A 23213-nucleotide genomic window follows, 5' to 3' on the forward strand; every position below is an offset into this window, starting at 1 on the left:
AAGGCATACATCCTATGTCCTAAAACCAGGACAATCTCAGGGAAATCAGAATGCCTAGTCACCCTGGGGGGGAATGGATATTGGTGAGCGATAGTAATGTTGACCCATGGACTATTCAAGATACTTAAACTTTCTGACCCTCCATGACTTTGGGAAAAATGAGAATAATACTGCTCTGAAGCTGGCTATGATGGTTAAATGATATCATGTTGTATTAGTCAGGGTTTTCCAGAGAAGCAGGACACAGAGATGAGAGGGATGGGGGGGGGCAGATTTTAAGTAATTGGGTCATATGACTGTGAATACTGATAGGTGCAAAATTTCAAAGCAGACTTGCAGGGTGGAAATTCCAGCAAGAGTTCATACTTTTGCTGTTGCAATCTTGAGTTACAAGGCATAATTTCTTTCTCCTTGATGGACCGTCCAGTCTTTTTTTGTAAGGCCTTCAACTGATTAAATGAGGCCCACCTACATTTTGGAGGATAATCTGCTCTACTCAAAATCTTCTGATTAAATGTTAATTACATGTAAAAAGAATCCCTTCACAGCAACATCTAGCCTGGTACCTGATCAATCGAGTGGTCACTACAGCCTAGCCAAGATGATGCATAAAATTAACCATCACACAGCATACAGTATTCCTAGCATAGACTAGCTTCTAGGTAGTGTCCAGTAAATGTTAGAATCTTTTCTTCTTTTTGAAGCATTTATGAATTTTTTTCAATATAGACAGACACTGATTTAAAAAAAAAACTTTAAAATCATCAAATAGATATATTGTTGAATGATATTTCACAATATAAAAATTTGACTGTTTATGGTGATTTGATAGACCATGTACTTAAATTGTGTGTTTGAGATGTACATTTAACAAACCTTGATTAAATATCCATATGCACTTAGAGCTTCTCAGGGCACTAAGGCTACAAATAAGAAGACAGGGCCCACCATCCTCAGATCCCCAGGGCCAGTGGCAGTGACCTATATGGAAATATAACTATAATCCAGTGGGGTGGCTTTTGTAATAGTATAAATGCAAGACAACATGCAGATACTGTGGAGGGAGAAACTAACTATGCCAGAGGCTCAGGAGTAGTTCTGTGAACATGTGACTTTTATGTTGGCAGACAGACAATGTTTGAAAAGGAGACTGATGATGGCGCATTGCAAGGCCAGAAGCAGGGAGATGTGAAGAACATTCCTGGTACAATTTAGTGGTGGTGAGACACTCACAGGACCTGGAGAGCAAAATGAACAGAATGTTGTCTTTCAAAATCAAATTGGACCTCCTCACACGACTGTGTAGGAGCCTCTAGGGCTCTCCTCTGCCTGTAGGCTGCTGTTGAACATCTTAGCATGGCTTGCTATGTCTTTCACAAATAGAGCCCTTTGAATATTCCCATAATTGTCTCTGAGCCTTCCTCCACACCATGTACCTCCTGAGGACAGCGTGCTAATGCTCCTTCCTGCAGTTATCAGCTCATCCTTTAAACAAACTTAATTATTTTCTCCTCTGAGCCTCCATATGACCCACACTTATTTCTTTGTTGGCACATAATACCCTGCAATGTAGCTGTTTATGTGTGTCCATGTCGTTGCCCTATGGAAATAGAGCTTTTGTAGAGAAGGGGTCATGTTTTATGCACTGCTGCATTGTAGGGTCTAGACCTGTGGCCAGCATTTACTGAAAACTCAGTATATGCTGATGGAATTAATAAATTACAAATGAAAACCAGGAGCTAAATGCGTAGCTGTTGTTAAGTGGAAGGTAATGTATTGCAAGTTAAATTAAATATTTGTGACTATTTTAGAATGAGTATTGGTATTTTTCATGATGTTAGTGTCATAACTGGTAATGATGCTGAAAAAGACAAATGTGTTGAATTATTTCTCTTGAGATTCTAAAAAGAATTGCATGTTTTCTATTATGCAAATCCAGAATGTTGAGTCACAAACAATAGACCATTGCCTCTGGAATTAATGAAAAGAAAGATGGAAATAAACCTTAGCTATAGTTTAAAAGCACTTGAAAATGGAAGTCTCAAATAAACACAGCTACAGCACAAGCTGGGAAGGGCTAGGAAAATATTCTTTTAAAAAATCCCTTTATTTCTGGATTGAAATTTATTCTTTTAAAAAGTTATTCCCCTTTATTTCTTGAGTAGATTTGCTACAGGTTTGCCTTTTTATTGTTGTTTCTCCCTCTAAAAGTAACTTTGATTATTGATTTTCTTTATCCTTTTTGTTTATTGTCACATTAATTTTTGCTCCTACCACTATCATTCTTGGCCTCCACATTCTTTAAGTTTTGTCTTCTTTTCTAGCATTTATATTCTTTTCTACTGATGTTTATTGTGCATACAAAAGTCATAAATTATGAGTGAAAGTTGGATGAATTTTCAAAATAGGAGCACATGGGTGTAACCACAACATAGATCAGGAAATAGAACAATACCATCACCAGCCCCAGAAACCCCACTCGTACCTCTCTATGTCACTCTTTGGCCCTCCTTTATGAAAGTAGCCACCATCTTGATGTCTAACAACACAAACTGGTTTTGTCTATTTTTGCAGGATATATCATATATTCTCCTTTTTAGCTGGCTTCTTTAATCCAATATTGTGCTGTGATATTAACTAATTTTGTTGCGCATATATGTAGTTTACTCATTTTCATTGGTATATAATATTCCTTTTGATGAATAATATACAGTGATTTATTTATCCATTCTATTAATGATGAAAATCTCCATTTCTCAATAGTATAAGTAAAATGTTGTATGAATATCCTTGCACTTGACTTTTGTTTCTCATTGATCTGCACTTCTATTGAGTATGTATCTAGAAGTGGAAATGCTGGGTCATAGTTGATGTGTATGTTCAACTTTAGCAGATACTGCCAAATGGTTTTCCAGAGTGAAATGAGAGTTACAATTGTTTCACATCTTTAACTGTAGATGCTATAGTTAGACTATATATATATATACACACACACACATATATTAAGCTTTCTGGTCTAGGGTAGTGATATCTCACTTGGTTTGAATTCACATGCTTCTAACTGTGGTTTGCAACCTCCTAGGGAGCTTCCCAGGTGTGATCTGAAACATGGAGGGCAGAGAGAGACTGAAGAAAGAGCTACTCCAGATTGGTGGTGGCAGGTTTAATAAGCAAGGGGACTGACGTAGGAAGCTTCCCTTGGATGCCACAAGAGGAGTAGATCTCTGCATCTATCTGTCAAATCTTAAGTGCATATAGAGGCCTTGACTGGCTTTAGTCACGTGTACCTTCCAGGTGATCTCAACACCAACCACATCACTGTCTAAGGCTCTGTCCTTGGGGCAGCTTCTGGGAGTGGGAAAGTCAAGTGGAATGCACATTCCACAGGGGAAGGAGTGAGGAGCCTCTGATTACTGGAGTCCAACTCACAAGTCAACCAGCAGTCATATCCTCTCCATGACCTCCCCCAGCACTAATGATTTATTAAGCACCTTTTCATTGTTTATTGCTATTTGGATATCTTCTTTTATAAAGTACCTGATCTTTTCTATATTTTTATATTGGTTTGTTTGTCTTTTACTTATCAATTTTAAGCCCTATCCATGAATTCTGGATCAGGTGTTTGTCAAATACATTTCTTGCAAATATCTTCTTTCACCTAGTGGCTTTCCTTTTTGTTTTTTAAACAATGGTTATTGGTGGAAACCTCTGTTCTTAATTTCAGTGCAGTCTAATTGTTTGGCCTTTTCCTGTTGGTGACTTTTCTATCAGATTTTAAAAATCTTTCCTTCTTCAGAAGTCACTGAATTACTCTCCTACATTGTCTTGTAGGAGCTTTATTGTTTTACCTTTCACAGTTAACATATAGATCAGCAATCCACTTGAAAGTGAATTTTTGTATCATGTCAGGTGGAAGTCAAGTTTTGTTTGATAATTCAGTTTTGACTTTGTTTACTTACAGATGTCAGATTGGCTCAGCACCATTGATTAAACCTAACTAAACATGAATTCATACTGATGTTTCCAATTCTAATGCATGACCATATGGATCATTCTAACTTCCTGCCTTATTTGTAAATTCTAACTCCAACAGCAAAAAAACCTCACTCCCTTTATTTATCATCCATTTACTTAATTGCTTCAGTCTGTTACAGTAGTATCACGCTGTTTATTTGTATCCCCTTCACTGAGATTGTTTCATACATTTGTAATACATTTAGGTTCTTTTGTCATAGTCCACATTCTTTCTTGGGATGTCCTAATCTCATAAATAAAAAAAAAATTTTTTTTTCAACATTCAGCTTCACTTATGTGCTGTAAAGTTCTCAGGGTTTTTGATAAATACATGACAATAATGTCATGTATCTAACATACAGTGTTATTTTAAATTACAATTGCCTAATATAAATTATTTTTAGATCTTTTCACATGCTTATTTGTCATTTTGAATTTACTTGATCTTGAACTCATAGGACTTCCTGTAGAATATTTGATAGAAATGGTTTTGAGCATCATTGTCTTTTTTTCAAATTTTATGAAGGAAAGTTTTCAATATTCCATCATTAACAATAGTATTTACTGAAGTGTATATATACATTTCGTTATAGATTTCACATGGCAGTTAAGGAAAATTGATTTTATTCCTAATTTGGTTACAGTGTTATAATTTAGCTAACAATTCTGTTGCTAAAAATATGGTATAATCATAGTTTTTAGGCAGATTGACCTGTAATTTTTTCTTTTTGAAGATGTTCTTACCTATTTTTGGTATTGGGCTTATGCTGGTATGATAAAATGAAGTTGAAAAAAAATTTTTAATGTTATCTAGAAGAATTTGTGTGTAGTTCATTTTCTTCCTTAAAATGTTGGAGGAATTCATTGACCTGGTTATCAGTCTTGTAAGATTTTTAATGAAAATAGAAAACAATAACAAATAAAAGAAACAAGTACAATAGGAAGATTTAGGATTATTTATGTTTTCTATCTTCTCTTGTGTCAGTTTTGGGAAGTTTCAGGATTTGTCTTTTCAATGTAAATTTTCAGATCTATTGGAAAAATATCATTTATAGTATCCTCTTTTTATCATGTTTGTGTCTGTCAGATTTGTGGTGAAATCCCTTTTTATGTTCCTGATATTTGTAATTTGTACCATCATTCTTTTCTTGATCAGCTTTCAAAAATGTTTATCAGTTTTGTTCTTCATTTCAAAGAATCAGCTTATGTCGGTTTATTTTCTCTCCTGCGTATTTCCTAGTTTATTAATTTCTGTTTTGATCTCCATCTTTTTTCCTTCTGGAGAAATTTTAATTATCCTTTTTCTTCATACTTCTCGAGATGAACATTTAGATCTTTGAATTTCCACTTTTCTTCTTTTCTAACGTGCATTTAAAGGTATAGGTTTAGCTGTAAGTGTACTTGAGTGGTATTTTTGACAGACATATTTTCATTACATTCACCTAAAAATGTTTTTTGATTTCCTTTTGGATTATTATATTGATTCATACATTGTGTATAAGCATATGTCTTAATTTCCAAATATATAAGAATATTTTTATATGTTATTGCTTTCTAGTTTATTTTCCATGTAGGCAGAAATTAAATTCTAAATTGTGTTAATATTTGAAATTTGCTGAGACTAGTCCATTGCCCATCATTTGGTTAATTTTGATGAATGTTGGATAGGTACTTGAAAAGATTGTGTTTCCTGAAATTACAGGTTTCAGTATTCTATACATATCAATTTGGTTAGTTTATGAGTTTATCATAATCAGTTAATTAAGTTTGTCTGAAACTGGGTTTCACTATAAAACCTGATTTACTATTTTCTTTTCTCTTATTCCTAGGAATATGTAACAATATATTTATATGTTTGGAAGTCCCTAGAGAACATCTGGGATATTTATCAGCATTCCTTTTTCTTGGTCACCAAGAAATATAAGTTATATACTCCCCAAATGATGCTCTATTTAGCTGTTCAGCTCCTCAATCTCCTGGCTGCAGTCTTTTGGCTTTCTTCACAGATGAATAAGCAGATGTCTTTGGTGATCAATGGGGAGGCTACCAGGCTCTTTCCTGTGCAGTTCCTAATCTGTGGCATCTTTGCTTCTTAAGTATTGATTATCTCAGTAACCATAAAGTCTGTGTTATTCTCTCTAGCCTCAAGAGAGTGCCAAATTTATGATTAGTTTCTCTATTCCTTAGCATTATCTTTGTGTTAAACTTCTCAGCCTGGAATACACAAAATGTATTAATGCCTTGCAGGAAAAAGTGGCATAGAAGATCTGACTCACCCCAATGCATTTCTCTTCTTTTTATGGTCCTCATTTTGGCTCCCTCAGTGACTCTTTGTGCATTCAAATTATTTTTGTATTTTATTCATCTATTCTCTATGTTCTCAGCAGGAGTTTTGGACTGCTGCAAGCTAGGTCTTCATTACCAGAAGTAGAACTATTTTTGTTTGTTTGTTTCTGGCTTCTTGAATTGAAACTATAACTCATTTAATTCCCATATTGTTGATTTTCACAAATAAATATATATCAGGCTATATACTTCTAAATATCACATTGACTTAATCTCCGAGGTTTTGATTTAATGCTTTCATAGTTCATTACAAAATATTTTGCAATTTTCATCGTGATATTTTTCTTAACCCCTGAATAATTATGAACATTAAAAAAATAACTTTTAGGCACATGCTTTTGTTTGTTTTTAAAGAAATTTTCATTAGTGATTTTGAAGTCATTTATATTGTTGTAAGAGAATGTACTATCAAAGTCTGGTCCAGGGACTGGGTCATTAGCTTATATTTGTTTAAAATGTAAATTCTTAAGCTGCAGCCAAATGTACTGAATCAGAATCTCTAGGGATTGAGGCCAGCTGTCTTCTGTTTTAACAAGCTTAGTAGGTGATTCTTATTTACAATAAAGGTTGAAAAGCACTGGTATATATAACATTGATTATATGACTTTCTTAAGACTATAAGACTTATTCTGTGACTTGTATATGGTCAGTTTTTTAAAAGAGAATGTATTCATAAAAAATCCTATTTCTATTTGTTGGGTGTAGATGTTTGCATTACTAATTGTACTATTCAAATAATTAAATAATTTAATTTAATTTAAATAATTTATATGTAGATGCTTGCATTACATTAATTGTACTATTCAAATAATTAAATAATTTAATTTAATTTAAATAATTTATATACTTTCCAGTCTTCAATATTCTTTTATTTTTAAAGATTTTATTTATTCATTTGACAGAGAGAGAGACAGCCAGCGAGAGAGGGAACACAAGCAGGGAGAGTGGGAGAGGAAGAAGCAGGCTCCTAGCAGAGGAGCCTGATGTGGGGCTCGATCCCAGAACGCCGGGATCACTCCCTGATCCAAAGGCGGATGCCTAACGACTGAGCCACCCAGGTGCCCCCAGTCTTCAATATTCTTGATCTGTCAGTTTCAGGAAGCATAAAATCATGTTNTTCCCTGAGCCAAAGGCGGACGCCTAACGACTGAGCCACCCAGGTGCCCCCAGTCTTCAATATTCTTGATCTGTCAGTTTCAGGAAGCATAAAATCATGTTTTTTTTCCTCTTGCTATATTTATTTATTCACAATCCACTATATGCCAAGTACTGTTATTGATATTTTTAATATTAAAAAATGAACATCTTCATTCTTATTAATGCTATTTCTTTTAAGTTCCACTTTTTAAAATAGTGAGATGCCTGTGTCTACATTCCCTTGCTTAGAATATGCATCATTTGTATTTTCCTACCTATATCTAACCTACTTTGCAGTTTTATTTTAAGTGGGTCTCTTGTGATCAATAAGATGTAGAAATGGATAGCTTTCTTCGTATTATTGTGATAACCTTTGTTAAAAGGTTAATTAGTTTATGTGTTTTGATTACAGGCATGTTCAGATATATGTCCATCCACTAACGCTTCTTTCCTGATCACTATCCTTTTCTAATTGCCTCTTTCTCCCTCTTATTTTGTAAGGTTGATAATCATATATCCCATTTTTATTGTTTGGTTAAAAGAAGTCTCATATTTCCATTATCTTTATTTATCAGTACAATATGATTACTAAATATATATTCATCTATTGATTCAATGCAATTGTTTTCGTAGCATTAACAAATTGATTCTAAAATTTACGTAGAAATTCAAAGGACCTAGAATAGCCAAAACAATCTTTCTATAACAAAAAAAACAAAATTAGGTAGCTTTCACCTGATTTCAATCTTAGGCTCGGCAAAGAACAGAAAAACAAAAGAAAGGGAAAAAAGAACCACCAGAACTTTTGATATAATAAAAAGAAAATAGCCTAAAATTTGAGTCATTAAATCTCTAGCGAGAAAAGAGAGTAACACTAGGGCAGAAAAATTACTGGAAAAAAATAAAGGTCTAATAAACTGAGCAAACTCTAAGTAGGATAAATACAAAGGAAACCAAACAAGGAACACCAGAGTCAAACTAAAATTTAAAACAACAGTTTTAAAAATTAAAATCATCAGCTTAAAGCAAAAGACCAAGAGAAACCTTGAAATCAATCAGAGATTCAAAAACACAGTTTTGTCTCTTCCCTGGTGCTGCCTGAGCAGGGGGCAGCCATCCCCTGCTCGGCATCACGGCCGCCCTCAGACCTCTGGTGAAGCCCAAGTTCCTGAAAAGGAGGACCAAGAAGTTCATCCGGCACCCGTCAGACGGATACGTCAAAATTAAGCGCGACTGGTAGAAACCCAAGGCGTTGACAGTTGGGGGTACAGAAGATTCAAGGACCAGATGTTGACGTCCCACACTGGTTACGGGAGCAGCAAGAAGACAAAGCACGTGCTGCCCAGTGGCTTCTGGAAGTTCCTAGTACTGCTGATGTGCAACAAATCTCACTGTGTAGAGACTGCTCACGGTGTCCCCTCCAAGAACTGCAGGGCCACTGTGGAAAGAACAGCCCAGCTGGCCATCAGAGTCGCCAATCCCCATGCCAGTCTGCGCAGTGAAGAAAATGAATAGACAGCTTATATGTGCGTCGTATTTGTGCTAATAAAACCGTAAAACTACCAAAAAAAAATAATAAATAAATAAAAACAGTTTTGATGATATTGGCAAGATGGTGGGATACCCAGTTCTCTGCTTCTGTCTCCCCTCAGCACAGTGACTGGGCAGCCGTCCTTGGACAAAAGTGCCTTTGTGGGGGCTGTGGGACCCAGGTAGGAGATTGGGGAGCCCGGGTAGAGTTCAAGACCAAGAGACCCCACACAGGTGGCTGGCTGACTGACTGGCTCTGGCTGCAGGCCCAGAAACAGCTCTGTACCCCTGCGGACTAGGCTACAGCCTCCTTTGGCCGTCATCAGCCTGTCACCAGCACCATATGCCAAGGGAGGAGGAGTTGCACCCACCGATACCTTCAGTAATAAGCCCAGAGACCTTAGTCTGGGCTGTGAACCCTGAAGCAACCTGTGACCTGACTTCAGGCTCTCTTGGCCTTGGTCTGGAAGCCCCTGGACACAAGCCCACCCTGAAACAGCCCTTTCACTAGGCTCCAGCCACTCCCAGCTACAGTCCAGGGACAGTCCTGCTAGCCCAGGGACCCAGCAAGAGACACTCCCATTGACACCCCCAGAGATCCTAAAATGTCCCTATGTTTGGCTCCAGCCCCATCCAACCAGTCTGTGAGAAGTCCCTGTGGTCCAGGGCCCTGTAGGGAGACATGCCCGTCATGCCTGTAGAGGAAAGTCAAACAATCTTAGTCTGACAGAAGGTCTTGAAATGATCCTGGGACTCGGCTCCAGTCCCTTCCAGCCACTAACTGCAACAGTCCCACTGACCCAGGTACCCAATGGGAGACCTGACCATTAATTGCCCCTAAAGGCAGAATAGCCAACCTGGATCCAACAACAGATCCGAAATGGCCCTGTGACTCTAACCCCTTCCAGTTGTGGACACGAGCAGTACTGCCCACCCAGAAACCCAGCAGGACACATGGCTGCCTGTGCCCCCAGAGTGAACCCCAAACCTCAGACTGACTATAATTCAGCCCCAGCCCTCCCCAGCCACACTCAGAAAGACCTACCCATCTGTGCCTCCACTCAGACACCTGGTGGGGTCATGGCCATCTTTGCCTCCAGAGGCAGATCTGTAGACGCTGGTCTCGGCTGCGGAATCTCCAGCAGTCATGGGGCGTGGTTCCAGCCCCTCACCCATGGTTTGGTGCCAGTGTTACCCTCTCTAGGGACCACTCAGTGACCAGGCAGGTGCCCTCTTAGGGAACTGGTGGGAGCCACACCCACCGTGTACCTGGTATCAGGCCATCTATCTGTGGACCGAACTGAGAGTCTGAAATGCTGAACTAAGTTCCTGGAGGCATTTCCATCCACTCAGGGACCAGACAAGATCCACGCCCACCCAAGTCGCTGGTGGTGACAAGTCCACCAACCTCTGACCCCACCACAGACCCAGCAACAGCCCAGACAGACCTGGCTCCAACCCTTTATGATGGTGATTCTAGAGGCAATGTCATCAGCCCAGGAAACTGACGAGAAAATGTTTTTACCTGCTGAAAACCAGTCTGTAAAGACTGGAAGAGCCGTCTGCCCCTTCAAATGCACAGGCAGCAGCACAAAGCTACATGGATCATGAAGAATCGGGAAAATATGACACCACCAAAGGAAACTAATAAAGGTCCATTAACTCCAAAGATATGGCGATCTAGAAATTACCTGACAAAGAGTGCAAAATAATCATTCTCCAGGAAGACATAACAATCTAATTTAATTATTATATTAGTTGGGATTCTCCAGAAAAACATAACCAATATGATGTGTATACATATACACAGAAAGAGATTTATTACAAGGACTTGTCTCACACTATCATGGAGGCTGACAGGGTCCAAGATCTATAGTCTGCAAGCTGCAGACTCCAGAGAGCTGATGATGTGGGTCCAGTGTGTATCCAAAAGCCTGAGAATCAGGAGTCTGAAGGCTGGCAGGCTCAAGACTCAGCAAAAGCCCATGTCTCAGTGTGAGTCCAAAGACAGGAAACAATTGATGTTTCAGCTTAAAGGCAGTCAGGTAGAAGAATCTTCCCTGATTTCGGGGAGGGTCAGTCCTTTTGGTCTATTCAGGCCTTCAACTGATTAGATAAGGCCCACCCACAGTACGCAGGGCAATCTCTTTCACTCAGTATATCAATTTAAATGTTAAACTCATCCAAAAATATCCTCACAGAAACACCTAGAATAATGTTTACCAAATATCTGTGTACCCCATGGTGTAGCCAAGTGGACATAACACTAACTGTCATGGTTGTGCATTTACTAATGGAGTTACAAACTCCATAAAGCAAAATATGGTAATACTAAAGTTAAAAATATCCATTTCTATAATCATAATTGGAGACGTTATCACTCTTCCTCAGGATTTGGTACAATAAGTAGACAAAAATCTCAGCATACTCATCCGGCAAATTGTTTGCTTCTTTTTGTTGCTATTGCTCTGATATGAGACTTTTCAGCCCTGGAGTTTCCATTTGTCTCTTTTCTGTAGTTTTCATTTCTGCACTCAGATTCCCCATCTATTCATGCCTGGGTCCACCCTTTCCATGAACATGATTTCAATAGCTGTTTGCACGTTCTCGTCTGCTAATTCCATCATCCAAATTATCTCGGGACTGTTTCTATTGATGACGGGTCCCATTTTCCCACATTTTTGCATTTGTGGCATATAGTTTTTACTGTGTGTTCGACCTCGTGACTATCATCCAGATGTTTAACCCATTTAGATTATGTTCCAACAATGGCTTTTGTATGTGAGAATCATACAGTTTCAAATGTTTGCTCAAACCTTCATAACAGAGATGCCCCAGAGACCAACTTCACACTCAGATCTATTTACCTTTTCAACAAAGTAATTTCCCTTAAGGACATCATTATACTGGCTGTTCTGTTAACATATGCCTCACGCTGCTGTTATAAGGGTGCGTGCTGATGATATATATATATCCCCAAATGGTTGTCATAATTAAAATTATTTTCCTCCCGCATATTCGTTCAGTAGGTCCTCTAGGCAAAGAGAGAAAGACCAGAGGAGATGAGGAAACCTAGAGAGACTCATTATCAGGAAGACTTTCCCAAGGAAAGTAGAAAAAATGCCCAAATGCAGAGGCCCCCTTCCTCAGAAAGTTGACTTTCTGGCCTGTATCTCCACTGGCACCTGGAATAAAACTCCGGGCTTCTCATGCTTTTTATTTTGCACTTCCCTTTCCTTTGTTGTAATAATTGGAACAATCCTGACCTCGTGGGATTATTTTAAAGATTAAATGAAATGAATTTTGTCCGAGTTTGGAGTTCATGGTAAATACTTGATAAACATTTGTTGAGTCCGGATATACGGCTGTTACGTAGGTTATGAGAAAAAGGCAAAAACTCAGGCATCGGGTATAAATAACAGGGATTCTCTGGGAGCTCGTGTTCTGGTGCATTTCTGTCTCAGTTTGCTCATTTGTAAAATGGGGATAACTTTAGCCCCCACGTGAGGAGGTAGGCCAGGAGCACTGAAAGGACCATGTAAAATGGCTAATCCCGCACCCGCTATGAAGTCTCCGTGTAATTAATATTAGAACTTTTTCCTTAACATTAATTTTTTTATGTGCTCTTACACAGATGCATTATGTTCTCATTTTCTGAAGCTTTAGGGCAAAAAAGCACTGCTACATTTAATCCATCTTCTCTCCCCCACACATGCACTCCCTCCTTCCCAGCCGTTTTCCTTTCTCTGTTTTCTTTCTGCTTTAGGCTCAAGTGGATTAACTACTTCTGAGCATTAGAGACTGAGATGAATCCTCCCGAAGAAATCTCATCACAGATGGTTGGGAGCCATGCTGATTAGAATGCTTACTGTTCCAGCACTAGGACACGTTTAGAGGTGAGAAAGATAAAAACATTTCTTTCTTAAGCTGAGGATTTCCCAGAAGGTGATAGGAAAAGAGTCTAAATCAAGGTTAAAAAATGAATACATTATCTGTTTGATGTTTACCCATTGGCAGGTCTTATAAGTTAAGAAGAAAGTAATATCTTTGAGGGGGTTCACATTTAAAATCAGTTATGAACAAAATCCGATGGCATTGAGTGTTTGCATTAGATAAGCTCCCCAAAGCCTAACTCTCAAAGTCAAAGATTTTATATTTCCATTAGTTTTCCTTTCCACCATTCTACCAATGTAATGAGAAGTGTGCTGGACTCAGAAAGAGGTTCTGGACAGCTGCTTATTAACTTTGCAACCTTGGGCATTTCACAGAAACGTTGTGGGCATGCTGTGTATTTGCTAAGTAAGAGAATTAATACCACTTATGTCATCTTTTCTCTTCTGGCCCTACCATTCCTGTCGTGTCCTGTCCTGATCTGGTCTTCAATATTGCTCTCCAAGGCAATTAAAAAAAAAAATCCTTCCTCCAGGATTACCCTCTTCAGTCAGCAGTTTTGGAATTATTTTTCGTAAAACGAAAATGTGATTTTTTTTTTTTAAATCTTCGATCCTTGACTATGGCAGAGGTCTTCTTAATCTGTCACTTCTCTGCCAAAAGCAACCATTAGAATTAAGATCGTGTGGTATTTAAAAATGAAATTTGTATCAGTTGCTGCGGCAGACATAGTTAAGGGTGTGCTGTGATACTTCCCTGTGTCCGTTAAATTAGATTGAAGGCAGGTGGCTTCTTCTAGCCAATGGATGTCTGCCGCCAAGGCTGTTAAGAGTCAATGTGCTTGCTCCTCTCCTGAGTCAATGACCTTGAAGACTGTGGGATCCTGCTGACGTAGGTACCACTAGGAAGAGGGATGTTCTATCCCCATTGGACTACGTGTGAGTGAGAAATAAACCATTATGATGTTCCACCATGGAGCGGGGGGGCTCCTTTGTTATCACAGCACAGCACAGCATAACCTGACTAATAATGTTGCCAATATTTTCAGATTCAGAGGTTTCACATAAAAATTGTGAATCCTAGTTTTATTTGAGAAACCCCAAAGTCTGTGATGCAGGGTTGGAACACGTGATTGGTAGCAAGTTACTGTACCTCTCGTCTAGCTGGGACATGTGATCTCACCCATCACTGCCTTTCCCCTTCGTCTTATTTCCATGATCAGCTCAACTATTGTTCTTCTTTTTTAAGATTTTAGTTATTTGTTTGCAAGAGAGAGAGAGCACAAACAGGCAAAGGGGCAGAGGGAGAAGCAGACTCCCCATTGAACAGGGAGCCTGATACGGGACTGGATCCCAGGACCCCAGATCATGACCCCAGCCAAAGGCAGACGCCCAACCAACTGAGCCACCCAGGCGCCCCTGCTCAACTAATGTTCCGTGTATTTGAGTTTACAATCCCTGACCTACAAAATATAATTCAACCTCTTAATATGGCGTAATACGATAACTTTAGTATTTAAGCCTCTTAATATGGCGTAACATGGCACCTTCCTGACTTGAGCTCATTTTTCCTTATAATCTTTCATCAAATACACCAGCAATCTTGTACAATTTGAAGTTGCTCAAAGATTTCATTGCATTCCGTGCCTCTAGTATTTTGGGTATTCTTGTCTCTTGGCCTCTTCATTTTTCAATATCCACTTCCTGTGTTGCCCTTGTGGGAAATCTTTCCCAGGCTTTTCTTGGATTTCTCGCAACCAGAACGATTTCTCCATTTTGACACTTACCCCTTTGCTCTGCCTTATTTATGTTTGAATTTCCAAACCCAAGTACAGTGCCTGGCACAGAACAGGTGGACAGTCCCTGCTAACAGGATGACGGTCGAAATATGACACTTGTTTTTCAAATTGCAGAGCAGTGCAGGCAATGGTAATGATTCAGGTAGCACAGGAGAGCTCACAGTGTAGTGAATACTCGCCCCTTCCCACTTTTAATGCCACTGCTCAGAAACAGCCTCTTTTTCATACCATTTCTGCTTTATTTATTCCATTGTTGGCCTCCATTACTCTAAGTACTACATTTGAAACTGGATTTCTTGATTTATTGTTTTCCTCCCATCTCACCCACCTCTCCCCAGCATCTGAGAGTACTACTGCTAAGCTTTACGCTCTGCCAGTTGCCTTTATAACACTAATGATAAGTATAAGTTCTGTTTTCTGTTCCTCTTGATGGTGTCTCTTAAATTTAGCTTCTCCTTTCCTTTCCTACACCTCTCCCTCCTGCCCCCGTAGCCTCATTCTGTAAGCAACACTGGCTGTCGAGGATGTTCATATATATACTATATTTTAACCCTAATCAGATCTTCTTTATTTATTCATTCAGCTCAATGACTTTGTCCTCACTGTGCAAACAGACACACCTCCCCCAAACCTTCCTATCTCTCCCTCTGCACCCCTGCCCCATGCCACTTTCCCAGCCACCCCATCTCCAACAAAAGCAAGGAACAGCCCTCTTCTGCTCTGAAAGCTTCCAGCCCAATCTGTTTTCTCTGCCTTGCAATCCTATTTTCTCTGTTATTTCCTAAATCATCGTGAAAGCCGGGCAGCTGAGAGCTGAGTCAGGGACTGTCCCAGGCACTCTGCATGTGAAAAGAAATATGTCTTGTAAGCTATGTAAATCAGGGGTCAACATTTTTCTTTATAGACACAGATTAGACTTAATGGGCTGAATTAGTAAATCCAGAAAGGGGCCTGTCCTAGAGCCAAGTCCATCATTTTTATAATAATGTGGTGTTTTTGAAGCATAATTCTGTAGTCCTTATAACTCGGAAGCATAATTCTGTAGTCCTTATAACTTGGAACTGTCAGGCTCGCTGAGGCGGCAGCCACTATAGGGAGGGATGGATAATTATTTTTTTCCACTTCAGTTTTTACAGTGCAATTAGCCTGGCCTTGGAAGGTTGGAGCCTTGGATTCCTGATCCAGAACTACCCATTGTTTGGCTGTACTAGTCAAGCGAAGGGGCTTAATCCCTCTCTGAACTTCTCCAACACTTGAAAAGCTTGGGTGAAATCATTTTCTAGGTCATTACCAATCCTAGTTGGCAATGATATCAGTCCCTTGGTGAAGATACTGTGGACTCCTTACTCCTCTCTGCTGTCAGAGTCACCTGTGGCTACCATAGATAAAGGGGCTCTGGTGACTTTCTGAATGAGTTTCTGTTGTTTAATCTACCTAGCATTTATTCTTCCTCCCTTTGATAACCTAACTGTGACTTTCCATGGAAATACACTCTACCTATCCACATATGTGACATTGGTGGGGCTGACCACGATCTCCAGTTCTCGATAAGCATATGACTCAGCCTTGGCTAAGTGGCACATTTCATCAGCCTGGCCACAAGATCAAGCTCCGAATGGGCATGGACAAGTCCAAGTGACTCACACTATTTTTTAGGTGTGGGAGAGACCTCTTGGAATAGAACCAATACTGAGACTACACAGTTGAGAAATGGATGAAAAACCGTGCCCTCATGTTATCTCTTAATTTGAATCCTCTTGAAAGCAGAGCCTGAGATGAGAATTTAGGTTCAGGTAGTTTATTTGGGGATGTTCTTCCAGGAAAAAGGAGTGAGGAGATAGGGAGAGTGGGAATGAGGAAGAGGAGAGCCAAAATAAGGGTGTGTTTTCATGTTTTGAGAAGCATCTATTGAGGATGTCCTCAATCCTAAGAAAGAAGTACAAGAAGAGACAATTTCCCCCCAAAGAAACTCTGAATATTGTTTTACAGATAACGATGGCTATGCTTGCTGTAGTCAGTTTGTGGTCAGTGTGCTACCGAAACTCGCACAGGGAGGTCAGAGTTAGGGAAGCCAAGAAAATCTGAGTAAAGTCATGTCAGAACCTTGATATTTGGTGCCTACTCTTCTCTGGACTAATTATTAATGAAATAATCACATTTTGTTGTTGGTTAAGCTGGCTTATATTGGAATTCTCATTACCCTATAGCCAAAATTATCTTGATCAATAATACTTATTACTGAATGCATTAGGATGAGGGGGAAGAAGAGAAGTCAAGGCAATCATGAGGGGTTTTTTTATTATTTTTTTATTTTGATATGTGAGTCACCATATAGTACATCATTAGCTGTCGATGTAGTGTTCCATGATTCATTGTTTGCGTATACAACCCAGTGATGGATATTAGGGATGGCACGTATTGCATGGAGCACTGGGTGCTATATGCAATCATGAGGTTTTAACCTTTGTGGCTGGGCTGATTAGGAAGTCATTCATGGAGATAAGGAGCATTGTAAGAGGCACAGACTTGGAAAATGGATGATAACTTTAGTATTTAATATAGTATATTTGAGACACCTGCCTGATGCTCACTGGGAGAAACCCAGGGAGCAACCTGATACGTAGATGTGGATCTCTGGGTTTAGACATAGTTTAGGGTGCCACATACATGATGGTGAGAGTTGAAATGTCTGATAGCTGAGACCACTCACGGAGAGATGGCCAGGTAGGCACACAAGGACGTACATCAGCAGAGATGTATTAAAAGCCCTTTCAGGGGCGCCTGGGTGGCACAGTGGTTAAGCATCTGCCTTCGGCTCAGGGCGTGATCCCGGCGTTATGGGATGGAGCCCCACGTCAGGCTCCTCCTCTATGAGCCTGCTTCTCCCTCTCCCACTCCCCCTGCTTGTGTTCCCTCTCTCGCTGGCTGTCTCTATCTCTGCCAAATAAATAAATAAAAAATCTTTAAAAAAAAAAAAAGCCCTTTCAAATCACTAAATGAAAGTTGATGTGCTTGAGGGAAAGTAATCCAAATTAGATGTATGAGGTGATAGACTCTAAGAAATGAGATCTGACTCATACCTTATTCCTTGAGGATTTCATCCCAATGAACTGCAGGTCAAGGTGGGCCCCAGAAAAGAGAGAAAGTAGGAAATGACACCCACAGTTTCTCCCAGGCGATGGCTGTGTATTTTGCAGTCAGGCCTCGACAAGAGCATAATAGAGATAGAAGGATACAGGGAGAGAGAGTGGATGTGCACAAGGTCCTCACTCTCAGCCAGGCATCACGCATACCCTGTGCCATTTTACCTTGTGGCCACTCTGTGGGATAGGCACTGGTGTCATATCCCTCTTACAAGGGAAGCAAAGAGGCCGAGAGAATTTAAACAAGTACCCACAATCACATGCCAGCAAGTGACAAGACCCACAACCCAGAACCCAGCTCTACCCATTGCTAACATCTTTGCCATCTCCACCATGATATGTAGTCTTCATTAGGGATATACTGCATATTCTTGTGGAATAATAATTGTGTCCATATTTATCTTCCTTGTGTGCTGCTGATGGCATATTTCAAACTTATTTTCTAATTATGAGTTACATAAGCAACCTAGTATAGTGCATTGTGAGTGAAATTTGCTTAATAATTGCCTATGAGGAGAAGAGAATTTCTTTTGAATACATGTTGTCTAGATCATAGATTGATCCTTCATGATTGTGATAACTTGGATTATTATTAAGCAGATAATTGCTCCCCTCACCCACTCACCGTGGGCAGAATATATTTTCTGCCCATTAATGTTGGGCTTGGCCATATAACCTGTTTTGATAATGGGATGTTAATAGACATGAAACGAGCAAAGGCTTGAAACGTCCTTATGGGGGTGGGCTCAACTCTCGCACTTCTACCCTTACCATGAGAAAGACCGGCCCCAGACACCTGCTGGTCTCAACTGTGAATGAGAGGCATGTGGGGGAGAGTTGCCCCACACAACCTGCAGGTTGAAGCAGAGCCATCAGAGCTGCCTGCAGAGCTGTGACTGTGTGACTGGACACTTACCATTCCATCTACTGAGTTCTGGGGTCGTTCGTCATGTAGTGGTAGCTGACTGATGCAATCATTAGCAATATAAATGACATTCATTGATGATTTTGATATATTCATTAATTCCATGACTATTTACTTGACAGTTACTATATTGGGCTCTAAAAAAAAATTATGAATACAACAGATACAGTCATGTCATCACAGCCTAGTGGGGGAAAGAGCAGAAGGATAAGTGTTAAAATGGAGAAATCATTCTGATGGGGAGAAATGCAAGAAAGACATGGGAAAGATTTCCCAAAGAAGTGAAATAGGAGATGGTTGTTGAAAAACGAAGAAGGATCCACCAAATGAACAATGCAGCAAGGACTGCAGAGGCCAAGAGACCAGAACACCCAAAGTACTAGAGGCACAGAATGCAATGAAATCTTTGAGCAACTTCAAATTGTGCGAGATTCCTGGTGCATTTGGTGCAAGATTATAAGGAGAAATGAGCTCAAGTTGGGAAGGCCCTGTTATGCCATATTAAGAGGTTGAATTATATTTCGTAGGCCAGGGATCATAAACTCAAATACAGAATATTTAAAGAAGTATTTAAATAAAGTATCGTAACAGTGTATTGTTAGAACTCTGATGGAGGATGATAGGGTTTACGGGCAAGAGAGATTCCTGGAAGAAGCAAAATCTCATCTGTAATCGAGGAGAAGGTGCTATTAAAGTTAGTTGGGACAGGAGGACACCTGGAAAGGAGAGAGGGTGGGGGAAGAGAGGCTGTCACAGGCAGAAAGAAAGGACAGCATGTGCAGTGTCCCAGGAGGCAGAGAGAAAAAAGACTATCAGGGAATGTAAAAGCTTTTCAATAAAATGAAGACAAAGTGAGGAGTGGCAAAAGGATCAGGTTGGAGGGATGGCTGAGCTCAGATCTCATAAGCACTTGTGAGTCTTGTCAAGAAGTTTGGACTTCTTGGGGCACCAGGGTGGCTCAGTCACTTAAGCATCTGCCTTCAGCTCAGGTCATGATCTCGGGGTCCTGGGATTGAGCCCTGTGTGGGCTCCCCGTTCATTGGGGAGTCTGCTTCTTCCTCTCCCTCTGCCTCTCCCCCTGCTCATGCGCTTGCTCTCTCTTTCTCTCTCTCTCAAATAAATAAATAAAATCTTAAAAAAGAAAAAGGTTTGGACTTCATGAAGAGAAAACTAGAGGATAAGAAATTGTCTTATTAAACTTTAAAAAATCTGGGTATTTTTCTTCTTCCAAAATTATAAATAACTTAGTTTATTCAAATAACACATTTTGAAAATTTTAAGACAAAATAAAAAAAAATTTAAAGATCTCTTCCAAAATCAACACACCCACTCTAACGTTGAAGCACTAGAGCATTTCTAATTAACCAAGAGCTCATTTTATGTTCCTGATCGGTGTGCTCAGAGAGCCATGTGGATAATTTAATGTGAGGGTGTGAATGTGTGCTTTCCTCTGCTCTTTACTGCATGCTTCTGACGTTGCCATGGGTAACCAAAATCTGTTCCAGAAATTGACAGTTAGTTCGTGCTTACACAAAGGCAGGCAAAGAAGAAGAAAATCTTTCACAGCCTGTAATTTTCCCATGACCTCTCCTCTTGGAGTCATCCCAGGTCCCAATCACCCCACCAGCTTCTCCACCTGGAGACTAGAAACTCCACAAGGGCAGGAACTCTCACTCATGTGTATAGCACAGTTCCCAGCACACAGCAGGAACTCAGTGTATATTTGTCGAATACGTGAATAAATGGATGACTGATTGACTTGCTCATGTAAATCACAGTTGGCCAATCCAGGTCAGTTTCCTCTACTAGACTGTGAGGTTTCTGAGGTCGTGAAGCAGGTGGTGCCCTTCTGTGTGCCTTTGGTACCTATCACCATGCCTCACAGGTAACATACGTAGCAGATTGTAAGGTCTTATTGGATGGATGGATGGATGGATGGATGGATGGATGGATGGATGGATGGATTGGTGAATGAATGAATGAATGAGGTGAATTCCAAGTACAGTATCTGCTCACCAGAAATAAGATGGAGTCCAAAAACTTAAGTATGAACACAGAAACAGATTAGTTTCAGGAAAGTAGGTTAATAGCTGAGTCAGAGGTTGAAAGACATGCGCAAACAGAACAAGTGAGAAGGGGAAAAAATAAGTAACCAAAAAACAAGCAAAGTGAGTGGATGAACATGCCTTGGCTCATTTTGTCCTGTACGCCTGGGACAGTTTCCCAAATACCCTCAGTCCTGGTCTTCTCTGTCAAGCCGTTCCTTCCTCGGTTATTAAGACTTAGCCTGCATACATCACTGGGAGGTTTAAAGTCCTGTAATGATGAAGGTGATAATAGTCACCCAGACTAAGTTATTTTTATTTTTCCTTCAAAACCATATAGAAAGGGGGGAGGTGTGAGCAGAAAATAGGTTTTCCTATCTGATTTTTTTTATATCGATGAGCCAAGACTTAGGGCTTGTAGGGAAAGAAGACCCGGTCTGATGACCTTGACATTGCCTGTGGTTTTGTAGAAATGTTGGGCTCCTCCCATTCTGCGGACTGCTTCTTTCAGAGTGCACAGCTGGATGGCACCATGTTTCGTTTGGTTGTCAAGGAGGAGCAGAAAGATGTGCCTGGGAAGACCCAGGGTTTACACCCCATCCTGGATCACTGTGTCTCCTGGTGGGCCCTCTGAGCTGAGTTTCAGATTCTGTGCCTGATCGCAATTCTGGTAACGGGGAAGGGAGGAAACAAATGTGGTCCATGTAGAGATTCCCGTGTCATTGCTGGTCAGTGAAGGTCTTCCGGGTGCTATGTGGGCTGTCTTTCACATTATGAAGACTGCCGATGAGGAAATGTCTCTGGTTTTATTTAGAGTGTGAACCCTGTGTTTACTCGTCCATTCTAATTCAAATAGCAGACATTGCCTCACCCATGTGCTGCAACACCCGTCTTTCATTCACTCTGGAAACACTTCTCTGGGCTGCACAGGTTTGTTCTGGGCTTCTCTACCCTGGTGCAGTGCTCTGCAAATTCTGCAGCTGGAGATCCAGAATCCCTTCGAACTGAGCTGGTGATGGGGAAGCACTCTCTTTCCTTCCTCTCTTCTCCCTCAGACACTTATGGAGGAGTAACTCTGGGCACGGAGAAGGACCGGGCAGTGTGGGACAGATTTATTGAGCATCTGCATTGTGACAGGCATGTGCCCAATCGTGTACTTTTTTTTCCCAGCAAAACACTGGAAGATAGATACTATTATTCCGGTTTTCCACAGGAGAAGCTAGAGGTTTAGGAATATTACATAACTTGTCCAAGTTCATACATCAATTAAGCAGCTGAGTAGTAAAGGTAGGACTCACACCTGGGTCTACTGACTCTTTCCCATACAGCTGGCTGTCCCCAGAGTGGCTCTAGGGTCTCACTTCTCATGAGGACAGTTAAGTGGTCCAGGCTTCTTCTGGAGAAAGCAGTCCACATTCCAGCAACACCTAGATCTGGTGTCCACAGTCTCCTGTTCTCCCATTCACTACCATCCTGAACATTCTCTCAGCAAGTCATTGGCTGGGTATCATGGGTATCATGGACACCTAAGTGCCATTGGAACCACGGTGCCCCCCTCTATTAGGAGGTCTCAGTTCTCCAGTAAGCTCCCTCTGTGGAAGGGAAATCTGTTCACGGCACAACAAATCCAAGGCACTGTCTGGTAGGAGGGAGGATTTTCTGAGAGGGTGACACAAGGTTCCAGAAACCACGCTACAGACTTGACCATCACTCTACTCATACCTGGCCAGTCCAACCAAATGAAAACCCTAAAACTAATAGTACAAAGGGTCCCAATGAAGAGCCCCCAGAGGCCTGGAGAGGTTACAGCTGCAGGTTATGATGGGAAGGGGAGACGGAGGGGCCAGGCAGTCAGGGACCTGAACTGTCCCATGTGTAAGGCTGGCCCCAGAAAGTCCAGAGCCCAAACAACGGTGAATAAAGGAACTTAGAGTGCAGGGCTTCTCCAGAGAGGCTTCTGTGAACCCTAAGGGTACAGCTTGTGGGCAGGGGTGACAGCACTAGCTTTGGGACCCAAGCAGCAAGTAGGGTAAGTGAAGAGACAGAGGAGGTAAGAGGGGGATCAGAGGGCTGTAGGCGGGGAAGGGGAGGCCCTTTAGGGGATGCTCCATGCAGACCTGGAAGTTGAGAGAGTCTCATGAAGAGCCTGTCGAAGAGGATTTCAGGGAGGAGGCACGGCAGTGCGAGGGAAGAGCTTGGCATGTCGGCTCACAGAACGGAGGCGAGTTCCTGGCATTTCAGTTAGCAGGGTGGGGTGGGGAGGCAGGAAGAAAATAGGTGGAAATGAAAGAAGGGTTGGAGGCAAGGGTTACATCCAAGCATCCCAGGCATGGGCAAGCAGCTGAACTCTGAGTCTTAAGAGTAATGGAAAACCATTTATTTTA

The 23213-nt window shown here is 40.7% G+C and overlaps 1 long non-coding RNA gene across 1 annotated transcript in view; it reads left to right on the plus strand.

Moving 5' to 3' along the window:
• Positions 1-23213, plus strand: part of LOC117802773 — a 173030-nt gene that overhangs the window by 69845 nt on the left and 79972 nt on the right. The window contains exon 2 of the long non-coding RNA XR_004626311.1: positions 12794-12923. This is a non-coding gene — a long non-coding RNA (uncharacterized LOC117802773). The remainder of the gene's footprint in view (positions 1-12793; positions 12924-23213) is intronic.

Source organism: Ailuropoda melanoleuca, chromosome 6, assembly GCF_002007445.2.
Source record: "Ailuropoda melanoleuca isolate Jingjing chromosome 6, ASM200744v2, whole genome shotgun sequence".
Classification (NCBI taxonomy): domain Eukaryota; kingdom Metazoa; phylum Chordata; class Mammalia; order Carnivora; family Ursidae; genus Ailuropoda; species Ailuropoda melanoleuca.